The 25629-nt window shown below is 44.3% G+C and overlaps 1 protein-coding gene across 6 annotated transcripts in view; it reads left to right on the top strand.

The window, feature by feature from the left end:
- LOC116989474 (phospholipid-transporting ATPase IC-like) overlaps positions 1-25629 on the top strand; it is a 118534-nt gene that overhangs the window by 26978 nt on the left and 65927 nt on the right. Inside the window, exon 1 of one of the 6 annotated variants that reach the window (XM_033046893.1) lies at positions 434-730. The exons of 4 other annotated variants lie outside the window; for them this stretch is intronic. The gene's annotated coding sequence lies outside the window, so the exon portion shown is untranslated. Of the gene's footprint in view, positions 1-433; positions 731-23428; positions 23632-25629 lie in introns of those variants that run through there. One more of the 6 variants, XM_033046894.1, reaches the window with a different exon arrangement.

Here is a 25629-nt window from a genome sequence, read left to right as displayed (position 1 = left end):
CTCGATCCGAAACGTCACCCATTCCTTCCCTCCGGAGATGCTGGCTGAGTTACTGCAGCATTTTGTGTCTATCTTCGGTTTAAAGCAGCATCTGCAGTTCATTCCCTACACTTGAAGTGTCTCGCCACCGGCTCTCCGCGCAGAGAGCAGCGCTGTGCCCCGCTTTAACAGACCATCTGTGCCAAAGATCTTGGATCTTTGATCTGTGCTAGCTTGCCTGTGTAATTGGGACGGGCTACAGACGCCTCGCTGCCCCTCTCCCCTTCCCCCCTCTCTCTCTCCCTCTCCCTCTCCCTTTCCCTCTCCCACCCTCCCTCTCTCTCTCTTTCTTTCTTTCTCTTTCTCTCCCCCCCCCCCCTCTCTTCCTCCCTCTCTCCATCTCTCCCTCCCTCCCTCCCGTTCCCTCCCTTTCTCTCCCTTCCCCTCTCTCTTCTCCCCCTCCCCCCCCCCACCATAGACTAACAGGAGGCGGAAGACGAGGGCTGATTCTGGTGACAGAGAAGGGTCTCGATCCGAAACGCCACCCGTTCCTTCTCTCCAGAGATGCTGCCTGTCCCGCTGAGTTACTCCAGCTTTCTGTGTCTATCTTCGGTGTAAACCTGCATCTGCAGTCGCTTCCGACACAACTAACTCTGGTGTGTGTGTGTGTGTCTGTTCAATCGACTGGGTCAGTGCTTTGCTTCGGCTGGAGTTTGCTTTGGTGCTGCCGGGATCCCACGCCGACGGTCAAGTTGGGATCACGGAGGGAGAGAGAAAACGGGGAATTACAGACCAGTTAGTCTAACATCGGTAGTGGGGAAACTACTAGAGTCAGTTATTAAAGATGGGATAGCAGCACATTTGGAAAGTGGTGAAATCATTGGACAAAGTCAGCATGGATTTACAAAAGGTAAATCATGTCTGACGAATCTTATAGAATTTTTCGAGGATGTAACTAGTAGCGTGGATAGGGGAGAACCAGTGGATGTGTTATATCTGGACTTCCAGAAGGCTTTCGACAAGGTCCCACATAAGAGATTAGTATACCAACTTAAAGCACACGGCATTGGGGGTTCAGTATTGATGTGGATAGAGAACTGGCTGGCAAACAGGAAACAAAGAGTAGGAGTAAACGGGTCCTTTTCACAATGGCAGGCAGTGACGAGTGGGGTACCGCAAGGCTCAGTGCTGGGACCCCAGCTATTTACAATATATATTAATGATCTGGATGAGGGAATTTAAGGCAATATCTCCAAGTTTGCAGATGACACTAAGCTGGGGGGACAGTGTTAGCTGTGAGGAGGATGCTAGGAGACTGCAAGGTGACTTGGATAGGCTGGGTGAGTGGGCAAATGTTTGGCAGATGCAGTATAATGTGGATAAATGTGAGGTTATCCATTTTGGTGGCAAAAACAGGAAAGCAGACTATTATCTAAATGGTGGCCGACTAGGAAAAGGGAAGATGCAGCGAGACCTGGGTGTCATGGCACACCAGTCATTGAAAGTAGGCATGCAGGTGCAGTAGGCAGTGAAGAAAGCGAATGGTATGTTAGCTTTCATAGCAAAAGGATTTGAGTATAGGAGCAGGGAGGTTCTACTGCAGTTGTACAGGGTCTTGGTGAGACCACACCTGGAGTATTGCGTACAGTTTTGGTCTCCAAATCTGAGGAAGGACATTATTGCCATAGAGGGAGTGAAGAGAAGGTTCACCAGACTGATTCCTGGGATGTCAGGACTGTCTTATGAAGAAAGACTGGATAGACTTGGTTTATACTCTCTAGAATTTAGGAGATTGAGAGGGGATCTTATAGAAACTTACAAAATTCTTAAGGGGTTGGACAGGCTAGATGCAGGAAGATTGCTCCCGATGTTGGGGAAGTCCAGGACAAGGGGTCACAGCTTAAGGATAAGGGGGAAATCCTTTAAAACCGAGATGAGAAGAACTTTTTTCACACAGAGAGTGGTGAATCTCTGGAACTCCCTGCCACAGAGGGTAGTCGAGGCCAGTTCATTGGCTATATTTAAGAGGGAGTTAGATGTGGCCCTTGTGGCTAAGGGGATCAGAGGGTATGGAGAGAAGGCAGGTACGGGATACTGAGTTGGATGATCAGCCATGATCATATTGAATGGCGGTGCAGGCTCGAAGGGCCGAATGGCCTACTCCTGCACCTAATTTCTATGTTTCTAAGTAAGTCGCTGATTCGTTTCCTACAAACTCAGTGTCTGCACAGTTGCGGCAGTGTTGTACTGCTGCAAGTAAGAATTTCATTGTTTCTATCTGGGACATATGACAGCAAAACTCTCTTGCTTGAGTCTTGACTCTCGGACGGTGACAGTTTTGTCAAAGATCCTATAGCGGATAAGATCTTTGGTTTTGTTACAGCACCGAAGCAGGCCATTCGGCCCATTGAGCTCATTCTATGAAATGCAGCCACTCCCATTTAACATAGGACATAGGACAGTGTGTAGGAAGGAACTGTGACCAGTCTGAAGAAGGTCACCCATTCCTTCTCTCCAGAGATGCTGCCTGTCCCGCTGTGTTACTGCTGCTTTTTGTAACTTTCTTTAGACATAGATCAGTATTGCACATAACAGGCCCTTCGGCCCACAATGTCCGTGCTGTTAATTTTGCCACATTAAATTAATCTATATGCCCAGCTAAAATCCTCTTAAATGCATATACAAGGAACTGCAGATGCTGGTTTACAAAAAAAGACACAAAGTACTGGAGTAACTAGGGTGGCATGGTAACGCAGCAGTAGAGTTGCTGCCTTGCACTTCAAAGGCCCGGGTTCGATCCTGACTATGGGTGCTCTCTGTACGGAGTTTGTACGTTCTCCTCGTGACCCTGCATGGGTTTTCTCCGGGTGCTCTGGTTTCCTCCAACACTCCAAAGACGTACAGATTTGTAGGTTAATTGGCTTGGTATAATCGTAATTTGTCGTGTGTGTGTGTGTGTGTGTGTTGGAATAGAATAAGTGTGCGAGGATCGCTGGTCAACGCAGACTTGGTGGGCGAAAGAGCCTGTTTCCGCGCTGTATCTCTAAACTAAATTGAACTCAGTGGGTCAGGCAGCAACTCTGAAGAGTGTGGATAGACAAAGTTTTGGGTCGGGATCCTTCTTCAGACTGATTGTGGTGGGGGCAGAAAGTTAGAAGTGAGGTGGGGGAGCCCCGCACCCCTTCCACTTATATCCCTTCCTCTGGCTTTACATTTAAAGCCTCGTCTATCCTTTAGTTGAGTTTATTATTGTCACGTACCAAGGTACAGTGAAAAGCGTTTGTTTGCATGCTATCCAGTCAAAGAAAAGACTACCCAAGAATACAATCAATCCGTCCACAGTGTGCAGATAAAGGGCACAACATTTAGTGCTAGATCTTGTATTTATATCTCTGGCCTTTGTCCAACCGTCTACTCAACTAAACCCCTCCTCAACTGTATCCACCTATCACTTGCAAGACTTTGTCCCGCCCACACCTCTTTTCCAGCTTTCTCCCACCCGATTACAATCAGTCTGAAGAAGAGTCCTGACCCGCAGTGTTGCTTATCCATGTTCTCCAGAGAGGCTGCCTGACCCGCTGAGTTACTCCAGCACTGTGTGCCTTTTTTTTTGCCTTTTGAAAAGCATACATACAAGGGGAAGAAGCTGTTCAGGAATCTTATGGTACGTACAGTCAAGCTTTTGTATCTTGTGGTTGGCAGGAGAAAGGAGCAAGGAGAATAACCGGAGTGCGAGTGTTTATTTTAGTTTAGAGATACAACGCGGAAACATGCCATTCGGCCCACCGACCAGCGATCCCCGCACACCAACAACATCCTACACACACTAAGGACAATTTACAATTATACCAAGCCAATTAACCTACAAACCTGTGCGTCGTTGGAGTGTGGGTAGGAAACCGGAGATCCCGGAGAAAACCCACGCAGGTCACGGGGAGAACGTACAGACTCCGTACAGACAGCACCCATAAATCTGGATCGAACCCGGGTATCTGGCACTGTAAGGCAACAACCCTATCGCTGTGCCACTGTGCCTCTCAGTGGTCCTTGCTTATATTGGCTACTTTTCCAAGTAAGAGCGAAGTGTAGATGGAGTCAATAGTTTTGACGGGACGGTCTGTGAGATGAACTGGGCTGCATCAACCACTCTTGAGTTTGAGTTTAGTTTATTGTCACGTATACAGTGAAAACCTTTTGGTGCGTGCTAGCCAGTCAGCGGAAAGACAATACCATTACAATCGAGCAATCCACAGCGTATAGATACATGATAAAGGGAATAATGTGAATAACGTTATGCAAGATAAAGCCAGTAAAATCCTATCAACGATAGTCCGAGGGTCTCTAACGAGGTAGATAGTTCAGTACTGTTCTCTAGTTGTTGGGAGGATGGTTCAGCTTTGTTTATTTTAGTTTAGAAATACAGTGCGGAAACAGGCCCTTCGGCCCACGGAGTCCGCACTGACCAACGATCCCCGCACATTAACATTAGCCCACACTAGGGACAATTTTTACATTTATACCAAGCCAATTAACTGACAATCCTGTACGTCTTTGGAGTGTGGGAGGAAACTGAAGTTCTCGGAGAAGACCCACACAGGTCAGGGGGAGAACGTACAAACACCGTACAGACAAGCACCCGTAGCCAGGATCGAACCCGGGTCTCTGTGAGCTGTGAGCGCTGTAAGGCAACAACTGTACTGCGCCACCGTGCTGCCCCTGCCTGATATCAGCTGGGAATAAACTGTCCCAGAACCTGGAGGTGTGCGTTTTCACACTTCCATACCTTTTGCCCGATGGGAGAGGGGAGAGAAGGGTGCGACACTCTGCGATATCCCATGGTGTTGGGCACAGCAATTACCATGCTGAACTGTGATACAGTCAAGCGTATAGAGAGTAGAGCAGGGAACTGAGTATACAGCCTTGAGGTGCTTCCGTGTTGATGGTTGTCAGGGAGCAAGTGTTATTGGCAATTTGTACTTGTGCCTAATCTCTGATTCCTATCAGCCCACCAGTCTACCTTCCGTGCGAACCTGTTATCCTTATGAGATTTTATTTTCTACAATATGCATGAGAGTCCTGGAGTTGTACAGCACAGAAACGTGCACTTGCTTTGTCTATGACTGATGTTAACTAAGCTAAATGGCTCCAGCTTTCTGAATCTCTTTCTGATCAATGTAGTTGCATGTGTTATTTTCCAATCTGATTAAACTTTTCCTGTAACCAGACACTGTGGAAAATCAAAACCAACTCATTAACTGTGCATAGACTTGGCCACTTTTTAAAGACCATCAAGAAGACCATGTTGTTGAGAACGAAGGGATCTGGCGGGGGGGCATCCAAGAGCAAAGAGGGGGGGGGGGGGGGGGCTCAACAGGCTCATGAGCACTGCCTGTGATTTTGGAATTCTTTGCCACAGGTGGCCTGAGAGGCCAAGGCAGAGATAGATAGATTCTTGATTACTACAGGTGTCAGAGGTTATGGGGAGAAGCCAGAAGAATGGGGTTCGGAGGGAGAGATAGATCAGCCATGATTGAATGGTGGAATGGACTTGATGGGCCGAATGGCCTAAATCAACTCCTATTCCTTATGACTTTATGACCTTATAAACTCCTCAAATCATCAAATCATCACCAATGCAATGGTGGATGTTTAAAATTTTGATATAAAGTGCAATAGAGCAGTAAAGTTATAGTTTCTGGGGTTTACAACAACGGTGTGTAGGTTATTTAGAATGGGTGTCAGGAGAGATTTATATCCATCCTAAAGCTACCTTCCCTATCTACATCTACACTTCATGCTGCTTCAGGAAAGCAACCAACATATTCAAACCAATTTTCACATCTCCCCCCATCCTGTTCGGCAAAAGATACAAAAGCTTGAAAGCACGTACCACCAGAGTCAGGAACAGCTTCTTCCCCTCAGTTATTAGATTATGGAACGGATCTCTGAAGAAGGGTCTCATCCCGAAACGTCGCCCATTCTTTCTCTCCAGAGATGCTGCCTCACCCGCTGAGTTACTCCAGCATTTTGTGTCTGTCTTCTCATAAATGAAAAATGTATTCCCGATCTTCCAATCTACCGCACTGTGGCACTTGCACTTTTTTTTAACTGTACTTTCTCCACCCCTGCGAGACAATGTCCTGAACTCTGTCTACTTTGACTTTGCACGACCCGTTAGACTTGAGTACGGTTTGATTGTACCCGGATATGGTATGATTTGCCTGGAGAGCGCACAAATTAAATTTTTATCTGTATGTTGGTACATCATATGAATAACACAGTATCAATATTTGGCATAGGAAGCTGAGATAAGATTTTTAGATTTTGTGACGATACCTTGTTCCCACTGCTGCAATTTCCACAGTTGCATAAGAAATTCTGTACTTGACAAGGTTGGCATTGGGAAACACAAAGCAGGGAATTACTGGCAAATCGCGTCAGCAACAACTAATAATGTGCATTCATACAGCGTGGTTGAGGACACTTCACTGAATTAAATTCCTGATTTGTTTTAAATGGCTTCATAGTCATAGAGTCTCACAGCACAGAGAAAATGTAAAAACATAAAGTGCTGGAAGAAATCAGTGGGCCAGGCAGCATCTAGGGTGGGAATAGACAGACGATGTTTTGGGTTGGCACCCTTCTTTGGATTCTGAAGAAGGGTCTCGACGCAAAATTACATCTGTCCATTCCCTCCACAGATGCTGACTGACCCGCTGAGTTCCTCCAGCACTTTGTATTTTGCTCGGGATTCCAGTATCTGCAGTTCCTCGTATCCACAGAAAACCGACCCTTCAGCATACCATGACTATGCACTTAGGGGGGTGGCACAGTGGCGCAGCGGTAAGGTTGCTGTCTTAAAGCGCCAGAGACCTGGGTTCGATCCCGACTACGGGTGCTGTCTGTACAGAGTTTGTACGTTCTCCCCGTGACCGCGTGGGTTTTCTCTGAGATCTTCGGTTTCCACCGACAGTCCAAAGACGTACAAGCTTGTTAGTTAATTGGCTTGGTATAAATGTAAAATTGTCCCTAGTGTGTGTTAATGTGCGGGGGGATCGCTGGTCGTTGCGGACTTGGTGGGCCGAAGGGCCTGTATCTGCACTGTATCTCTAAACTAAACTAAACGGCAGATGGCAGCAATGGGCTAAGTGTTCGGCTGGCAACCGGAAGGTAGCCGGTTCGAATCCCGCTTGGAGTGCATACTGTCGTTGTGTCCTTGGGCAAGACACTTCACCCACCTTTGCCTGTGTGTGAATGTGTGTGAGTGACTGGTGGTGGTCGGAGGGGCCGTAGGCGCAGATTGGCAGCCACGCTTCCGTCAGTCTGCCCCAGGGCAGCTGTGGCTACAGAAGTAGCTTACCACCACCGAGTGTGACTGAGGAGTGAATGAATAATGCGATGTAAAGCGCCTTGAGTATTAGAAAGGCGCTATATAAATCCCATCCATTATTATTATTATTAAACTTAGTCTGTAATTACTTACAAAAAGCATTATTTAAAAATCAATACATTTTCATTGCAGGATTTCCATGGCTTCTTTGCAATTGCAAATGTTCATTGGCATGTGAGGGCCATACAAAATCCATGGGCTGGAAACATGTGGCTCTCTCTGCACCCACAGTGTTTTTGTCAATTCTTCCTAATTTACAACATTATCCAAACACTTCATTCAGAAATAGATGTTTCAATGTTGAATTTACATTCACATTTATCCTTGCTAACAGATTGTAACAAGCCTTCCCCGGCCACTCCCTCATCTCATCAGACAAGAGGTACAGAAGTTTGTAAACGCATACATAGAGTCGTACAGCGTGAAAACAGGTCATTCGGCCCAACTTGCCCACACCGACCAATATACCCCATCTAAACTAGTCCCACCTGCCTGCTTTTGGCCCATATCCCTCGCAACCTACCCTGTCCACACAACTGTCTAAATGTTTCTTAAATGTTGCGATGATACCTGCCACCACTACCTCCTCCAACAGCTTGTTCCAAACAGCCACCACCCTTTGTGTAAAAAATGTTACCCTCAGGTTCCCATTAAATCTTCCCCCCCCCTCACCTTAAACCTATGACCTCTGGTTCTCGATTCCCCTACTCTGGGCAAAAGACTCGGTGCGTCTACCCGATCAATTCCTCTCATGATTTTGTACCCTAACTGTAAAATCACCCCTCATCCTCCAGCGTTCCAAGAAACTGTAACATGACCTCCCAACTTCGACCTCCTATCCATATCTCCAGACTCAGGGACCGTTTCTTCCCAGCTGTTATCAGGCATATGAACTGTCCTCTCAAACAGCTAGGAAGGTAGTCCTGACCTTCCATCTACTTCATTGAAGACCTTTAATCAGACGTTATCTGACTTGCACTAAATGCTGTACCCTTTATCCTTTATCTGTACACTGTGGACGGCTTGATTGTTATAGGTGGACACAAAATGCTGGAGTAATGTGGGACAGGCAGCATTTCTGGAGAGAAGGAATGGGTGATGTTTCGGGTCAAGACTTTTCTTCAAGCTTGATTGTTATCACATATTGTCTTTTCTTTGACTGAATAGCACGCAACCAAAAAGCTTTTCATTGTACCCCGATACGCATTATACCCCATTAATAAACGCAACTAAACTATATCAAGTTTAGCAGGGGAAAGTTAATAACTCATATGAGGCATGGATTGATCTCCTTAAATATAATCATTAACTCATATCTCTAAGATGAGGGTCAAAGCATATCAGTTTTATGTTTCTGCAATAAACTTTCAATGAACTAATGCTTGTTTATTTTTATTTTGTATTGCTTTTCTATTTATGATGAGCTAGCTAAAATTTTCCACCACAGCCTAATCACGTAATAACCATGTAACCATATAACAATTACAGCACGGAAACAGGCCATCTCGACCTTTCTAGTCCGTGCCAAACACGTATTCTCCCCTAGTCCCATATACCTGCGCTCAGACCATAACCCTCCATTCCTTTCCCGTCCATATAACTATCCAATTTATTTTTAAATGATAAAAACGAACCTGCCTACCCCACCTTCACTGGAAGCTCATTCCACACAGCCACCACTCTCTGAGTAAAGAAGTTCCCCCTCATGTTACCCCTAAACTTCTGTCCCTTAATTCTCAAGTCATGTCCCCTTGTTTGAATCTTCCCTACTCTCAGTGGGAAAAGCTTATCCACGTCAACTCTGTCTATCCCTCTCATCATTTTAAAGACCTCTATCAAGTCCCCCCTTAACCTTCTGCGCTCCAAAGAATAAAGCCCTAACTTGTTCAACCTTTCTCTGTAACTTAGTTGCTGAAACCCAGGCAACATTCTAATAAATCTCCTCTGTACTCTCTCTAATTTGTTGACATCCTTCCTATAATTAGGCGACCAAAATTGTACCCCATACTCCAGAATTGGCCTCACCAATGCCTTGTACAATTTTAACATTACATCCCAACTTCTATACTCAATGCTCTGATTTATAAAGGCCAGCACACCAAAAGCTTTCTTTACCACCCTATGTGCACAGTTATTCCCAGATCCCTCTGTTCACCTGCATTCTTCAATTCCCTACCATTCCCTACCATTTACCATGTACTTAATGTTTGGAAGGCTTGTCCAAGGATTGAATGTGCATCAAATGGAATTATGTAAGTTATAGGCACAGTGGCACAGCTGGTTGAGCTGCTGCCTCACAGCGTCGGAGAGCCGGGTTCGATCCTGACCTTGGTTGCTGCTTGTGTGGAGTTTGCATATTCTCCCTGTGGCTGTGTAGGTGTTCGCCAGGTACTCTGGTTTCCTCCCACGTCCCAAGGACGTGTGTGTTTGTGAGCTAATTGGCCTCTGTAAATTGCCGCTAGTGTGTGGGAAGTGAGATAACATAGAACTCGGATAAACGGGTGATCGATGGTTGGAATGTAATCAGGGGGCCAAAGGGCTTGTTTCCATGCTGTATTTTTCAGTCAATATACAACACCAAAGCAAGCCATTTAGCCCAACCATTTTGTGGTGATGTTTGTGCCCATTCTAGCTTTAAGTGTATCTGCATTGTTTTCTGCTTGTAGATTTGAATTCCACATTCAGGAAAAATACATTTCTTCTAAATCCCCTGTGAGATTTTTGTTCACGATCTTACATAGTCGTCTTCTTTATATTAAATCTTTCAAAACCCTTCATTAATTTGTGCAGAACATAAAGCAATGCAATATTCACGTCATAGACTCATACGGCATGGAAACTGGTCCTTTGGCCATATCCATCCCATGTCGTCCTGGATGACCCACCTAAGCGGGTCTGATTGGTCACCTATCCAGTTTTCCAGGCACGCTGCCTGACCTGCTGAATTGCTCCAGCATTTTGTGTCTTCCTTTGGGGGTCCCGACCCGAAATGTCACCCATCCATGTTCTCCAGGTATGTTCCTTGATCCTCTGAGTTACCCCAGCATTTTTGTGTATTTCCTTGGTAAACAAGCATCTGCAGTTCTTTGTTTTTACATGTCATTTCCCTCGGTTTGGCCCATATTCCTCTAAACCTTTCTAATCCATGTAACCATCCTTTAATTGTTGTTATTGTACCTGCCTCAACTATTTCCTCTAATGACCAAGTTATTTATTTTAGTGACATTGAATAAAGTGTTAATGTGCATGTTTTACAGACTACAACATAGATACATTATGTTTGGCCCATCTGATCAATGATAATTCCTTATCCCATCAGTCCTATTCCTGCCTTCCCTTACTTCTCTGCACTCCAGCATCTACCTCCCTCCCTGTCTGTCGAGTGCCCTCTGGTTTATTTACCACTTATCTACACTGAGGGGAAGTTTACAGTTTACAGTAATGGTTGTAGACCTAAGTATTTGGTTTAGATCCATGCAGTTATAGGGAGAGGCTGCAAATCACACTCGCAACACTCCTGAGGTCAGACACAAAGTACTGCAGATGCTGGTTTACAGAATAAGGCACAACGTCCTGACGTAACTTAGAGGGGCCAGGCAGCACCTCTGGAGGACATGAAAGGACGGGGACCCTTCTTCAGACTGAGTGTAGTAAGGGAGAGAAAGCTGTAAGAGAGATGGGACAGGACAAAACCTGGTAAGTGAGAGGTGGATACAGGTGAAGGGGGGTGGGGGGTTGATTGGAAGATGGTTGGGCCAGGGCCAGGGATGAAAAGGCAAAAGGCTGTGAGATAAGGAAGAAGGAGAGAAGATGCGTGGACCAGGCGGAATATGAGGTGCCGCTGCTCCAGTTTGCATGCAGCCTAATTTCTGAGGATGTTGTGGATTGTGAGGCTGCATGATCTTGCATGTCTTAGCAAACTGGAAGAGGCGGTCACTTCCTGGAGTTCACCGTGATTATAATGGGTTAATCAGCCGGTATTATGACTGCCCCCATGACTTGCACTTTCCAATCATTGTGCAACAGGAGCAAAACCTAAATGCCAAGTAACAAAAAAAAATTGCAAAAAGAAACTTGGCTTGCTTTGAAAGGCAGGATCTCAGATTGGACCTTGTGGGAAACAATTCAGAAACCTGAACTGCAGTCCCATTCTTTCCTGTAATGCTTGACAAAGTAATGAACCTTCCTGTGTAAAAGGAAGCAATGGGCCTCTGGACTTACAGAACCTAGCAACAGAACACATTCCAGCAGCCATTACAACCAATAGTCAGCGAAATAGTTATAATCTGAAGAGGTGGATTGATTTCATATTAGTTTAGTTTAGGGATGGAAACAGAGCCTTTGGCCCACCGAGTCCACGCCGACCATCGATCACCCGTACACTACTTCAATGTTGTCCCACTTTCGCATCCTACGTACAAGGGGCCATTTTTACAGAAGCCAATTAACAAACCTGCACATCCTTGGAACGTGGGGGGGGGGGGGGGAAACCAAAACACCCGTAGAAAACCCACGCGGTCACAGGGAGAACGTGCAAACTCTGCAGAGACAGCACCCGTGGTCGGGATTGAACCCAGGCCTCGGGCAGCAGCTCTAACATTCTAATTGCAGCTCTGGTTGTTAAATGTCCCTATTTTCTGCTTAACTTCCAACATGGAAATGGAAATCATAGTCGCATAGCACAGAAGCAGTCCTTTCAGCCCAACTTGTTCATGCCGACCAATATGCCCTATCTACACTGCCCGCATTTGGTCCATATTTAGTGATTAGGTCCCAGGTGAATGATATGGTCTCTGTGAACAAATAGATAGGTTGGATAGAAAAAGCCTTGCCAGAGCTAACTATTATTCAGCGATGTTTAGTTCTGATTTTATTTCCAGTTACATGGTTCTCAATCTCCGCTCTGTACTCTGTCTCGTCTTTATTCGATATCCGGCCCACCACCGTGGTGCCATCTGCGAACTTGTAAATTGAGTCCGATTGGCATTTGGCTGCACAGTCACGAGTGTATAAGGGGTATTGTAGGAGGCTGAGAACTCATCCTTGCGGGCGACTAGTGCTGAGGATTATCGTCGAGAATGATTTGTCACCGATTCTCATTGATTGTGGTCTGTTGGTCAGGATGTCGTAGATCCAGTTGCAGAGGGGAGTGCTGACTCCCACGTTCCATGAGTTTGCAGATGAGCTTGGTTGAGATGATCGTATTGAATATAGAGCTCTAGTCTGAGTAGGAGTCTAAAGTAGGTGTCCTTCTTATCCAGATGTTCCAGGGATGAGTGTAGGGCCAGGGAGAAGGCATTAGCCCTGGACCTGTTATGGCAGTAAGTGAATTGCAGTGGATCAAAGCTCGCTGGGTAGGCTGGTTGGAGTTAACACGATTCATAACCAGCCTCTCGATGCACTTCATGATGGTGCATCGAGTTTTAACATTCCATGTTTTAAGTTAGCAGGGAAATTTGACAACTTAATTATATGAAGTATGCATTTATTTCTCTGGACGTAACCCTTAATTTCTGCCTCTTAAATGAGAATCAAAGCATGACAATTGTTTTGTTTATACAATCAACTTTCAATGATCTAACCCTTGTTTATTTTTATTTGTATTACTTCTCTCTTTTTGTTGATGATTTATGATGAGCTATCTAAAATTTTCCAGCACAGACTGATTACATAATACTGTTGGAAAGACTAGACTCAAGTTTTTAAAGTGGATTAAATAGAATTATGTAATAATATATAGGCACGGTGGCGTAGCTGGTAGTGCTACTGCCTCACAGTGCCAGAGACCCGGGTTCGATCCTGATCTCAGGCGCTGTCTGTGTGGAGTTTGCACGTTCTCCCTGTGAACGTGAGGGTTTCCGATGGTACTGCAGTTTCCTCCCACATCCCAAAGATGTGCGTGTTTGTAATTGATTGCTGTAAAATTGCCCCTAATGTGGAGGGACTAGATGGGAATGTGGGATAGCATAGAACTAGTGTTCAATGGTGGACATGGGTTAGGTGTTTCCATGCTGTATCTATCAACGAAACTTCACTGAGGCTGCACACAGAGTACAGCCAGCCCATCTTTTCAGATAGCATGATAAATGAATTGATAAATCTGTCAAAATGGTTTAATTTTTCAAAACATTTTATGTTGGCTTTGCAGTTTTTTGATTAGAAAATTAAAACGTAAATTTAAAATCAAATCACATCCCAAAGACATGCGAGCTTGTAGGTTAGTTGTAAATTGTTCCTAATGTGTTGCAAGTGGACACGTAAGTGGGAAAACAGAGTGAATGGTTGATGCAAATGTGGGATAACAGTATGATGGTTGGCACAGACTCGGTGGCCGAAGGGTCTCTCTCCACGCTATATCCTTCAATCAATATCATTGGAGACCTTCGAACAATCTTTAATCTAACTTTTCTGGACTTTATCTTGCACTAAACGTTGTGCCCTTTATCCTGTATCTGCGCACTGTGGGTGGACAGCTTGATTGTAATCATGTTTAGTCATTTCGGTGACTGGTTGGCATGCAACAAAATGCTTTTCATTGTACCACGATACACATGACAATAATGAACTAAATTAAACTAAACTGACACTGAAACAGGCCATTCAGCCCGACCACTCTGTGCTGATGTTTATGCCCATTTGTATTTGCTGCATGAGGGAGTGAATGTCCTCATTTTGGAGAAATGTCTTCTTAACAGGCGGCACAGTGGTGCACCGGTAGAGCTGCTGCCTCACAGCGCCAGAGACCCAAGTTCGATCCTGACTACGGCTGCTGTCTGTATGGAGTTTGCAGATTCTCCCCGTGACCTGTGTGGGTTTTCTCTGGGCGCTCCGGTTTCCTCCCACACTCCACAGGCATACAGGTTTGTAGGTTAATTGGCTTGGTAAAATTGTAAATTATCCCCAGTGTTAGTGTGCAGGGATCGCTGGTCAGCGCGGACTGGGTGGGCCAGAATGAGATTTAGAGATACAACGTACATCTCTAAGGTCTTTAAAACTCCTGACTAATTTTTAGTTGACGCTCATATTGACTGTCTTGCTTTGCTCTTGCCTACAAGAAGAAACATTCTCTCTGTATTCACTCTATCAAAACCGTTCATCATTTTAAAGAGTTCTTTTCGGTCACCAACCTTCCATTCTCGAGGGAAGATGCGCTCACTTTGTTCATCTAACATTAGTCTTGTCTGTCCTCTTTTCACCTTGGGCAGTGCTTCTATATCCTTTCTAAAATATAACAATCTGAACTCTATGAAACGATCCATGTGTTGTGTAACCAAAGTTTGACATAGATTTAGTATAAGGTCATAAGGTCAGAAGTAATAGGAGCAGACCTAGGCCATTCGGCCCTTCAAGTTTACTCTACCATTCAATCATGGCTGATCTATCTCTCCCTCCTAACATTCTCCTGCCTTCTCCTCATAACCTCTAACACCCGTACTAATCAAGAATCTATCCTTCTCTGCCTTAAATATATCCACTAACTTGGCCTCCACAGCCTTCTGTGGCAAATAATTCCACAGATTCACCACCCTCTGACTAACGAAATTCCTCATCTCCTTCTTAAAACCTCTGACACCCGTAACTTTCTTCTTTTCAAATATTATGTTTCTCCAGCAATAAATCCTTGGGCAGGATTCACTTTATGGCTTTGCTAACCTTGGGTGTAACTTTTTGAGATAGCTATAATTGTGCTCCGAGATGTCTTGTGTTATTTTACCTCACTTAGACTTGCTGGCAAAATATACAACCTTGTATTTGTCTGCATTGTAATTCACTTGCCAAGTCAATCCAGATAAACATGAGTTTGTATATTTTGGTAGCAAGTTAATTTATGTTCTCCTGTGACACGTTAGATTCAGTCTGTGGCCGTAAAGACACAAATAAAGAAAACAAAGTTGGAGATTCACAGAATCGGATACAGGAGAGGAAATGGGAAACAGAATTGGTTTCAATTTAAGGGAGGAACAAGGAACTGCAGATGCTGATTTACAAAAACAAAAATACACAAAGTGCTGGAGTAACTGAGCGGGGCAGGCAGGTGGTGGGTACCTAGAATTCGCAGCTGGGGGTGGTAGCGGAGGTATATGCGATAGTGGCATTTAAGGGCTCATGGATATGCAGGGAATGGAGTGATATGCATCATGTGCAAGTCAAGTCAAGTCAAGTTTATTTGTCACATACACATACAAGATGTGCAGTGAAATGAAAGGCAGAGGAGATTATTTTAACGGCAATACGTTTGGCGTGGACATTGTGGGCTGAAGGCCGTATACCTGTGCTGTAGTGTTCCGTGTTCTGTGACTTTATCCATTCCTAACTCGTTAAAGCTTCTTGTTAAAGCATCTTGGGTTTGATAAAGATGTTTGGGAGTATTGCTTTCACTGGCAGTCAGGTGAGTTATACCAGAACTCGAATAAAGCAACTGATGGGGAATGTAGAGGTGGGAGGAACATGGAGGGTGGGGGAGAAGGGAGGGGAATCCAGTTTAGGTGCCAAGCTATTATGTTCTTTACAACACAGCCTGAAAGGTGATGGAAGTAACTTTCAAAAGGGAATTGGATCTATAGTTAAAAAATGCAGTAAAACGTAGAGAAGTGGGGATCGGGCAGCTCAGCTAGTAGAGCTGATGCCTCAGAGCACAAGGTGCTGGTAAGGCTGCATTTGGAATATTGTGAGCAATTTTGGGCACCATATCTGAGGAAGGATGTGCTGGCTCTGGAGAGGGTCCAGAGGAGGTTTACAAGAATGATCCTAGGAATGAGTAGGTTAACCTATGATGAGCGTTTGTTGGCATGTTGAAGCATGTGCGGTTTGGTTCCTGTAAATTGCCCTCAGTGTGTCGGTGAGTGCTGGAATCTGGGCTGAGCTGACGGGAAGGTGGGAGAATAAAAAATGTGACGAACACAGGATTAGTGATAATGGGCGAATGTTGGACATGATGGGCTGTATTTTGTGCTGTATTTTTCATGATTCAGAGAATGGCCCTTTAAAAGGGTTAGCAGAGACAAAGACAAAATGATCTCCTCTATATTGTACAGCTCTAGGTTCTGTGATAAATCACGAGCTTCTTTGTGTTTTTTTTATTAGTTTAGTTTAGTGATGCACCGCAGAAACAGGCCCTTCGGCCTACCTAGTCCGCGCAGACCAGCGATCCCCGTATACTAGCACTATCCTAAACACTAGTGACAATTTACAATATCACCAAGGCCAGTTAGCCTGCAAACCTGTATGTGGTTGGAGTGTGGGAGAAAACCAGAACACTTGGAGAAATCCCACACGATCACAAGGAGAACATACAAACTCCATACAGACAGCACCCCTCGTCACTATCAAACCCGGGTCTCTGGCACCAACTCTACCATTGAATATCAATGGTTGTTGATATTCCAATAAAATAAAGATTAATCTGATTATCATTGGAGTTCATCTTTGTTTGGGTATTAACAATAATTAAGATGTACAGATGGTGCTAAACTGCTGAGAAAACATTTTGATTATTAGAGCATAGCTTGTTTGCTTTGCATTCTACAATGGAACAAAAAGAAAAAGGCAATTCAAGTTTTGATAAGCACAGTTACAATAATATCCCATATTTTTATATGACGAAGTGTACATTTATGGTTCAATGGGGAGAAGATTTATTCTGAACTCTCTGACAGAATAGATCTATTAAAAAAAAAAGGAGGAAATTATTCTGGGAATTCTTGCACAACGTTATTAGAAATGAGTTGCAAGTTGAAAATTGCACAATATTGCTGCAAAGGCCTCTTAATGTGAACAGTGATGACAGCACAAGGTCACAAAGCTTTGGAAGATTAGGAAGTGATTCATTACTTTGCAGGAGTGTGGAGTAAAATCAAGGAATGGTATGACCATTGAATTTTCCAAATTTAGGCGACTAACCAACAACAACCCTTCCCCCTTCACCCATCCCCTTCCAACTTCCTCCGACTTCACATTTTGTGCCTCTTCTCTACTTATCTAAAGGGCACAGCATTGATGGGAGAGGGGGAAAGTTTAAATGAGATGTGCAGTGCAAGTGTTTTTTACACACATTGCTGGAAAGCGCTGCCAGGGGTGGTGGTGGAGGCAGGCATGAGAGGATTAGATCGGGTGGAGTGCACAAAATCTTGAGAGGAATAGATCAGGTACAGTAGATGCACAGAATCTCGTGGGTGGTAGGTGTATGGACCGAGGTGCCGGAGGAGGTTGTTGACGCAGCTACTATCACTATACGTTTAAGAAACATTTAGACGTGTACGTGGATGCATGAAACATTTTGTGTTTCATGCTTTTTCTGTTTTCCTGACTGTTGGCAGATCAATTTCTCTCCGGGCATAAATAAAGTTCTATCGTATCATATCGTATCGTATGGATAGGACAGGTTTAGAGGGATATGGACCAAACGCAGGCAGGCGGGACTAGTGTAGTTGGGACATGTTGGCTGGTGTGGGCAAGTTGGTCCAGAAGGGCCTGTTTCCACACTGTAAGACTCTATGACTCTATGATAGTGGCATTTAAGACTTTTAGAGGCTTTTAGATAGGAGCATGGATATACAAGGAATGGATGGATATGGATCACATGCGGGCAGAGGAGATTAGTTTAACTTGGCATCATGTTCAGCTCAGACATTGTGGGCAGGAGGACCTGTACCTGTGCTGTACTGTTTGATGTTCTATGATGTTATTGTTTTGGGTTGGTCAGAGCAAAGTAAATTAAAAGCAACATAGAGATGTGAACTGATGCTTCATCCAACAATAGGGGGTCCATAACATGGTTCCCGAATTGGAGAAAGATTAGATAAAATTGGGTTAGAAATAAGAAGTTGTGCAGAAGATCGTTTATTACTTTTTTTATTCCGTTGTCTGTGCCGACAATCATCAGTCGGCTTCAGGAGCTGGTTGTGGCTTTTGTTAGGAGAAATATACCACGCCTTATATACTGAGTTTAATATTCAAATTATGATGTGGAATTTCTCAGAGAAATAAATCATAGAATCACACGGGGCAGAAACAGGACTTTCGGCCCACAGTGTCTATGCTCAACATGATACTGAGTTAAACTATGCCTTCTGCCTGCACACGATCCATTCCCTGCATATCCACGTGCCGATCCAAAAGCCTCTTAAACGCCACTATCATATCTGCCTCCACCACTACTCCTTGCAACGCATTCTAGGCACAGACCACCTTCCGTGTAAAATAAAAACACTTGGCCCACACATCTCGTCTAAACTTTGCTCCACACACCGTAAAGATATGTGTGGCCAGTCTTTGACATTTCCACCCTGGGGAAAAGGGTCTGACTGTCGACCTGAAGTGTTGATTGTAGCCAATAAAAGGATAAACGTCACAAGGACTATTGTAGGGTTTGCATTGACTAGTTTTCTAAGGGTACACTGTGCTGGAATAACTCAGTGGGTCGGGCATCATATCTGTAGAACATGGATAGGTGACATTTCAGGTCGGGACCCTGGTTTTCTGACTTTATGCACTGCTGCTATAACACAGGGCCAAAAATGTATTGAAGATTTAATGCTTAAGCATTGTTATCCTCAAAACCGAACGTCCCAAATTACTTTTAACATGCAACACAATTTTCACTTTCCTGGCCCATCTCACACTATATTTGTCCTTTTATTATTCATGAGTATTACAGTGCAATAGATAATCTCCAGTGAGTTTTCATCTTCACCAGGTGGGCAATAAATTGGTGGAAATTAGTTTCACACCATCACATAAGCCATCTGATTAGTATCCCTCTGATTTAAAAGGCGTGATGCTCACATGAATCTTCACTGTCTGAATGATAAAAGGAATTATTTCTTCACTTGAAGAAAGACTAAATGTAAACATTGGATGAAGCAGGGCTGTAGAGATTGAGCACAGATGTACTTTGAGTCATTCGTTCATTTTATTTTTTTTTATTTTTTTTTATTAAAAAAATAATATATATTTATTAGAAGTACAATAATGTGGCACCTTTTTTCAGGTGCCAAATATATATTGGCATGTTACATTTTATGTACAGCTTCATTTTTTTTTAAATGAAAGAGAGAAAGAGAGACTAGATAATAGAGAATAGAAAAACATGTGATATATAGTGTGTGAAAAAGAAAAAGGAAGAGAGAGAGAAAGTGCGGAAAAGAGGTAAAAAGAAAAAGAAAAGAGAGAGAAAGAGAAAGTGTAGAAAGTAGGAGATAAGTATTTATATTCTTCATTCGTTCATTTTAAAGGGTGCGATGCAAAGTCAATAAATAAGAGGGGGGATATTTAGGTTCATGGTTGAGGAAAATGCAAAGATCTGGAAGAAGGATGCCGGAGTTCACATTGAATAGGCCTTACGGCTACAATTTCAGGTATATTGTCCATGATAAGTTAATGGACAACTGGCTTTTATGGCAATTGGATTAGAATATAAAAATTGAGATATATACAATAAAGGAGCTGAGGGAGTGGGTTAGAGGTAAAGATTGGGCAAGCTAGGACTTTATTCCTTGTCGTGTAGGAGATAGAGGTGTGAACTTATAGAGGTGTTTAAAATCGCAAGGGGGCATAGGTTGGGTGAATGCGCAGGGCAATTTTCCCAGGTTTGGGGAACAGACACTGAAGGGCATAAATTTAAGGTGAGAGGGTAAAGATTTAATAGGAACACGACGGGCAACTTCATCACGCAGAGGGTGGTGGTTACATGGAATGAGTTGCCAGAGTAAGTAGTTGAGGCAGGTACAGTAACAAATCCAAAAGTCACAGTATATTACAGCACTGAGAAATGTCCTTTGGCTCAATACATTTGGTCAGTAATTATTATTTTTTTTAAAAACATTGTTAAAACTTAATGAGTTTTTCTATTTCCATGGTTTCTTCACAATTTTGAATTGTGTTCTTGAACTGCGATGGTCACACAAAAGCCTATTATTCACTTGGATGTGCCTCTCTGTATCCTCGGTAAAACATTTTTTTCCATGGCTCTCCCTAATTCAAAATGTTATCCAAAATATCTTCATGCAATGTTTTAAAAGCATTAGGCAAATTAGAGATCCAAGTTCCACAAATTCCATAAATTCTCCTCCGAGAACATTGTTTTGCTCCAGAAGCAAGTATTGAACGGGGAAACTGAAAAGTCAGCAAACGAACGTTGTTTTAAGAGTTTTGGCTGAAAGGATTTGAGATGTAATTTAGGATGGAAAGATGACCGGCACTTGGCGAGATTCCAGACTCAATCTGGAGTCTAAGTGAAAAGTTGAGGTTGATTCAGAGTGATCCAGAACTGGCACGATGGCCCAACTGGTGGGGTTACTGACTGGCAACCCGTGTTCAATTCCAACCTCCGGTGCTGTCTGCGTGGAATTTTTATGTTCTCCCCGTGATTTGTGGGTTCACCCCCACTCCATGGCGCTCTCTGTTTTTTTTTTCTCTCTCACTTTCCAAATCGTGTTGGTTGGGGGTCTTAATTGGCCCCTTGTAAATTACCCCCGGTCAGGGGATAGAACCTGCGAGAGGTCGATGAGAATGTGGGGAGAATAGAATGGGATGAGTGTAGAACGTAGAACATAGAACGTGGAACATAGAACAGTACAGCACCAGAAGAGCCAACGGTATTAATTGTCGTGCGTACCGAAATAGAACAGACATTCTTGCTTGCAGCGGGATAACAGGTCTGTAACCACAGCACTCAATAGATAACAATAGGTGCAGGAGTAGGCCATTCAGCCCTTTGAGCCACTGTGATCATGGCTGATCATCCACAATCAGTACCCAGTTCCTGCCTTCTCCCCATATCACTTGACTCTGCTATCTTTGAGATCTCTATCTAACTCTCTTGAAAGCATCCAGAGAATTGGTCTCCACTGCCTTCTGAGGCAGAGAATTCCACAGATTGAGATCTCTCTGGGTGAAAAGGTTTTTCCTCATCTCCATTCTAAATGGCCTACCTCTTATTCTTAAACTGTGGCCGCTGGTTCTGGACTCCCCCAACATCGGGAACGTGTTTCCTTCCTCTATCATGTCCAATCCCATAATAATCGGATATGTTTCAATAAGATATCCTCTCATCCTTCTAAATTCCAGTGTATACAAGCCCAGTCGCTCCATTCTTTCAACATATGACAGTCCCGCTACCCTGGAAATTAACCTTGTGAACCTATGCTTCACTCCCTCAATAGCAAGAATGTCCTTCCTCAAATTTGGACACCAACACCGCACACAATACTCCAGGTGTGGGCTCACTAGGGCCCTGTACAACTGTAGAATGACCTCTTTGCTCCTATACTCAATTCCTCTTCTTATGCAGGCCAACATGTCATTAGCTTTCTTCACTGCCTGCTATACCTGCATGCTTACTTTCAGTGACTGATGAACAAGGACATCCAGATCTCATTGTACTTCCCCTTTTCCTAACTTGACACCATTCAGATATTGCCTTCCTGTTCTTGCCACCAAAGTGGATAACCTCACATTTATCGACATTAAACTGCATCTGCCATGCATCGACCCACTCACCCAACCTGCCCAAGTCACCCTGCATTCTCATAGCATCCTCCTCACAGTTCACACTGCCACCTAGCTTTGTGTCATCTGCAAATTTTCTAATGTTACTCTTAATCCCTTCATCTAAATCAATAATGTATATTGTAAATAGCTGTGGTCCCAGCACCGAGCCTTGTGGTACCCAACTAGTCACAGCCTGCCATTCTGAAAGCGACCCGTTAATCTCTACTCTTTGTTTCCCGTCTGCCAATCAATTTTCTATCCGTGTCAGTATCCTACCTCCAATACCATGTGCTCTAATTTTGCCCATTAATCTCCAATGTGGGACCTTAAAACATAATAAACCATTAGAAAAAAAAATTACGTTAATAAATAAAAACAGGCTCATCGGCCTACAATATCTGTGCTGAACATGATGCCAAAATCAACTTTTATCTGCCTGCACATAATCCATATCCCTCCATTCCCTGCATATCCTTATACCTATCTCAAATGCTACCATCGTATCTGCCTCAACCATCGTCCTGCAGCATGTTCCAGGCACTCACATCCCTCTGTGTTTAAAAGAAATGTTGTCCCACCCATTTCCTTTAAATTGTGTCTCTCTTACCTGAAAGTTTTGCCCTATTGTATAGTTTCTTCCATCCTGGGGAGAAGGTTCTGACTGTCTACCCTATCTGTGCCTCTCATAATTTGATATACTTTTATCAGGTTTCCCCTCAACCTCCGGCATTCCAAAGAAAACAATCCAAGTCTGTAGCTAAGGTAGACAAAAAATGGTGGAGAAACTCAGTGGGTGAGGCAGCATCTATGGAGGGCAGGAATAGGTGACGTTTCGGGTCAAGACCCTTCTTCAGACTGATGTGGATGTGGGGGGGGGGGGGGAAAGAAGAAAGGAAGAGGCGGAGACAGTAAGCTGTGGGAGAGCTGGGAAGGAGAGGGGAAGGAGGGAGAAAGCAAGGACTACCTGAAATTGGAGAAGTCAATGTTCATACCGCTGGGGTGTAAACTACCCAAGTGAAATATGAGGTGCTGCTCCTCCAATTTGCAGTGGAACTCACTCTGGCCATGGAGGAGGCCCAGGACAGAAAGGTCAGATTCGGAATGGGAGGGGGAGTTGAAGTGCTGGGCACCGGGAGATCAGGTTGGTTAGTGCAAACCGAGCGGAGGTGTTGGGCAAAGTGATCGCCAAGCCTGCGCTTGGTCTCACCAATGTAGAGCAGCTGACACCTAGAGCAGTGGATGCAATAGATGCGGTTGGAGGAGGTGCAGGTGAACCTCTGCCTCACCTTGAAAGACTGCTTGGGTCCTTGGATGGAGTAAAGAGACAAGTGTAGCATTTCCTGCGGTTGCAAGGGAAAGTTCCAGGGGAAGGGGTAGTTTTTGGTGGGAAGGGACGAATTGACCAGGGAGTTACGGAGGGAAATGCTACACCAGTCGCTTTACCTCCCCCCTTGAATCCATCCAAGGACCATCACAACTCTACCGCTGTGCCACCGTGCCGCCCAACTTTCAACATGAATGAAATGGGGTTGATCCGTTCACTGTTCTGCCACAGATTTTGAGGTCAGGGAGATGCAAAGATTGGTGCTGTCTTAAGGAAGTTGTCCTGCTAATCCTTGGGCAAAAACCTCAGGCTGAAACCTTCAAGATTCCTGTTGCGAGACTGTAAATATGACTCACATAAGACAGTCCTGACCAGACACACCCACAGAATCGGGCAGGACTGCCGGTGGATGAGACGTGTCTGGACTCAGCCAGAACTGCCTAGAGAGGTGAGTCGTTTTTAAATGATCTAACAGCCCTGCTGTATCTTTTAACGTAAAATGGACTGATTGAGAAAAAGAAAGTTTGAAGTGCAGGGTCTCAACCATCCGTTTGGCCTTCAAAGATGCCATTTGACCTGCTGAGTTCTTCCAGGGGTTATTTTATTTTGGTTTGCTCCACTAATTAGTTGTAAATACCTTTCAAAGACACAAAACGCTGGAGTCACTCAGCGTGCAAGGCACCATGTCTGGAGAACACGGATAGGTGACGTTTCGGGTCAGGACCCTTCTTCAGACTGATTGCAGGAGGGAGGGGAGAGAAACTGGTGCAAGGTCAGCCAGGGTTCAGGGAAGAAGAGTGGGGAGGTGAGGTGGGGGAAAAGATAGGGGAGGGGGTTTGGAGTGAAACAGGAGGGGGAAGAGAGGTGTTTGTAGGAGCTACCTAAAATTGGAAACGTTAAAATCGGAGAAGTAATATCTTTTGTCTGTAATCAACAGATCTAAGTGTGAATGTTACACATACTCGTACTTACTTTATTAGCCAAGTATGTTTTGCAAGGAATTTGATTACAAGTTTGATAACAAACTTGAGTCTCTCTCTAAAATACAAAGCTGATATTTTGTATGACTACTTGGCCTCATGATATGTCATCAGTGCTTAAAATTAAGTACTGTAACACATCGTTCAATAGACAATAGGTGCAGGAGTAGGGCATTCGGCCCTTCGAGCCAGCACCGCCATTCAATGTGATCATGGCTGAAAATTCCACAGACTCTGTGTGAAAAAGTGTTTCCTCATCTCCGTTCTAAATGGCTTACCCCTTATTCCTAAACAGTGGCCCCTGGTTCTCGACTCCCACAACATCGGGAACATGTTTCCTGCCTCTAGCGTGTCCAAACCCGTAATAATCTTATACGTTTCAATAAGATCTCCTCTCATCCTTCTAAACTCCAGAGTATACAAGCCCAGCCGCTCCGTTCTCTCAGCATATGACAGTCCCGCCATCCCGGGAATTAACCTTGTAAACCTACCTCAAAGGCACAGTCTGCCTAGATTTTGGTTTCCAAAGTATTGTCATACTTTTATATGTTACAAAACTTGTCTCGCATTTAGAAGATAGATAAGCTTCAACACATATCACATTACATTCTATCAGCTGCCTAAATGATCACCGATGTATTAAGAAGGGCAAGGAGTTATTGACTAAGCATCTCAGGGTGCCCCGTTGGATTGTGAGAGTAGCCACTATCCATTGTATTAAGAACCAGTCTATGCATGCTTTTATTTTTTTATTTTTTTCTGGTTCTTTACTGCAAAGTACTTCAGCATCATGTAATGTGCGGCACGGTGGTGCAGCAGGTAGAGCCGCTGCCCCACAGCGCCAGAGACCCTGAATCGATCCTGACCTCTGCTGCTGTCTGTGTGGAGTTTGCATGTTCCCCCTGTGGCCGCGTGCATTTCCTCCGGCTGCTCTGGTTTCCTCATGGGAAGGGGGTAACATATGAACCAGTGTGAACAGCTGATAGATGGTCATTGTGGACTCGGTGGGCTGAAGGGCCGGTTTGCATGCTGTGTGTCTGAATTAAACTAACCTGAGATCTCTAAGTACTGCCTCAATGATCGTTGACGTGTTAAGGAAGGCAAGGAGTTATTGAATAAGTATAAAATGGTGTGCCATTGGTTTGTGTGCGAAGGAACTGCAGGTGCTGGTTTAAACTGAAGATAGACACAGAAAGCTGGAGTAACTCAGCGGGACAGGCAGCATCTCTGGAGGGAAGGATAGGGTGACTTCATGAGAGATGCTGCCTGTCCCGCTGAGTTACTCCAGCTTTTTGTGCCGTTGGTTTGTGCTAAGGTAGCCTCTGTTTATTATATTAAGAACCAGCATGTTTTTGTTATGGTTCTTCTTCTGTCTCTTTACTGCAAAGATATTCAACATCACATAAACATTTACACAGAGGACACATCACGGTCCGAGTTCTCCACACGGATTTTTCATTTTCATT

Source organism: Amblyraja radiata, chromosome 29, assembly GCF_010909765.2.
Source record: "Amblyraja radiata isolate CabotCenter1 chromosome 29, sAmbRad1.1.pri, whole genome shotgun sequence".
Lineage (NCBI taxonomy): Eukaryota > Metazoa > Chordata > Chondrichthyes > Rajiformes > Rajidae > Amblyraja > Amblyraja radiata.
The sequence above is the reverse complement of the archived record's forward strand: the minus strand, read 5'-3'. Positions and strand labels throughout refer to the sequence as shown.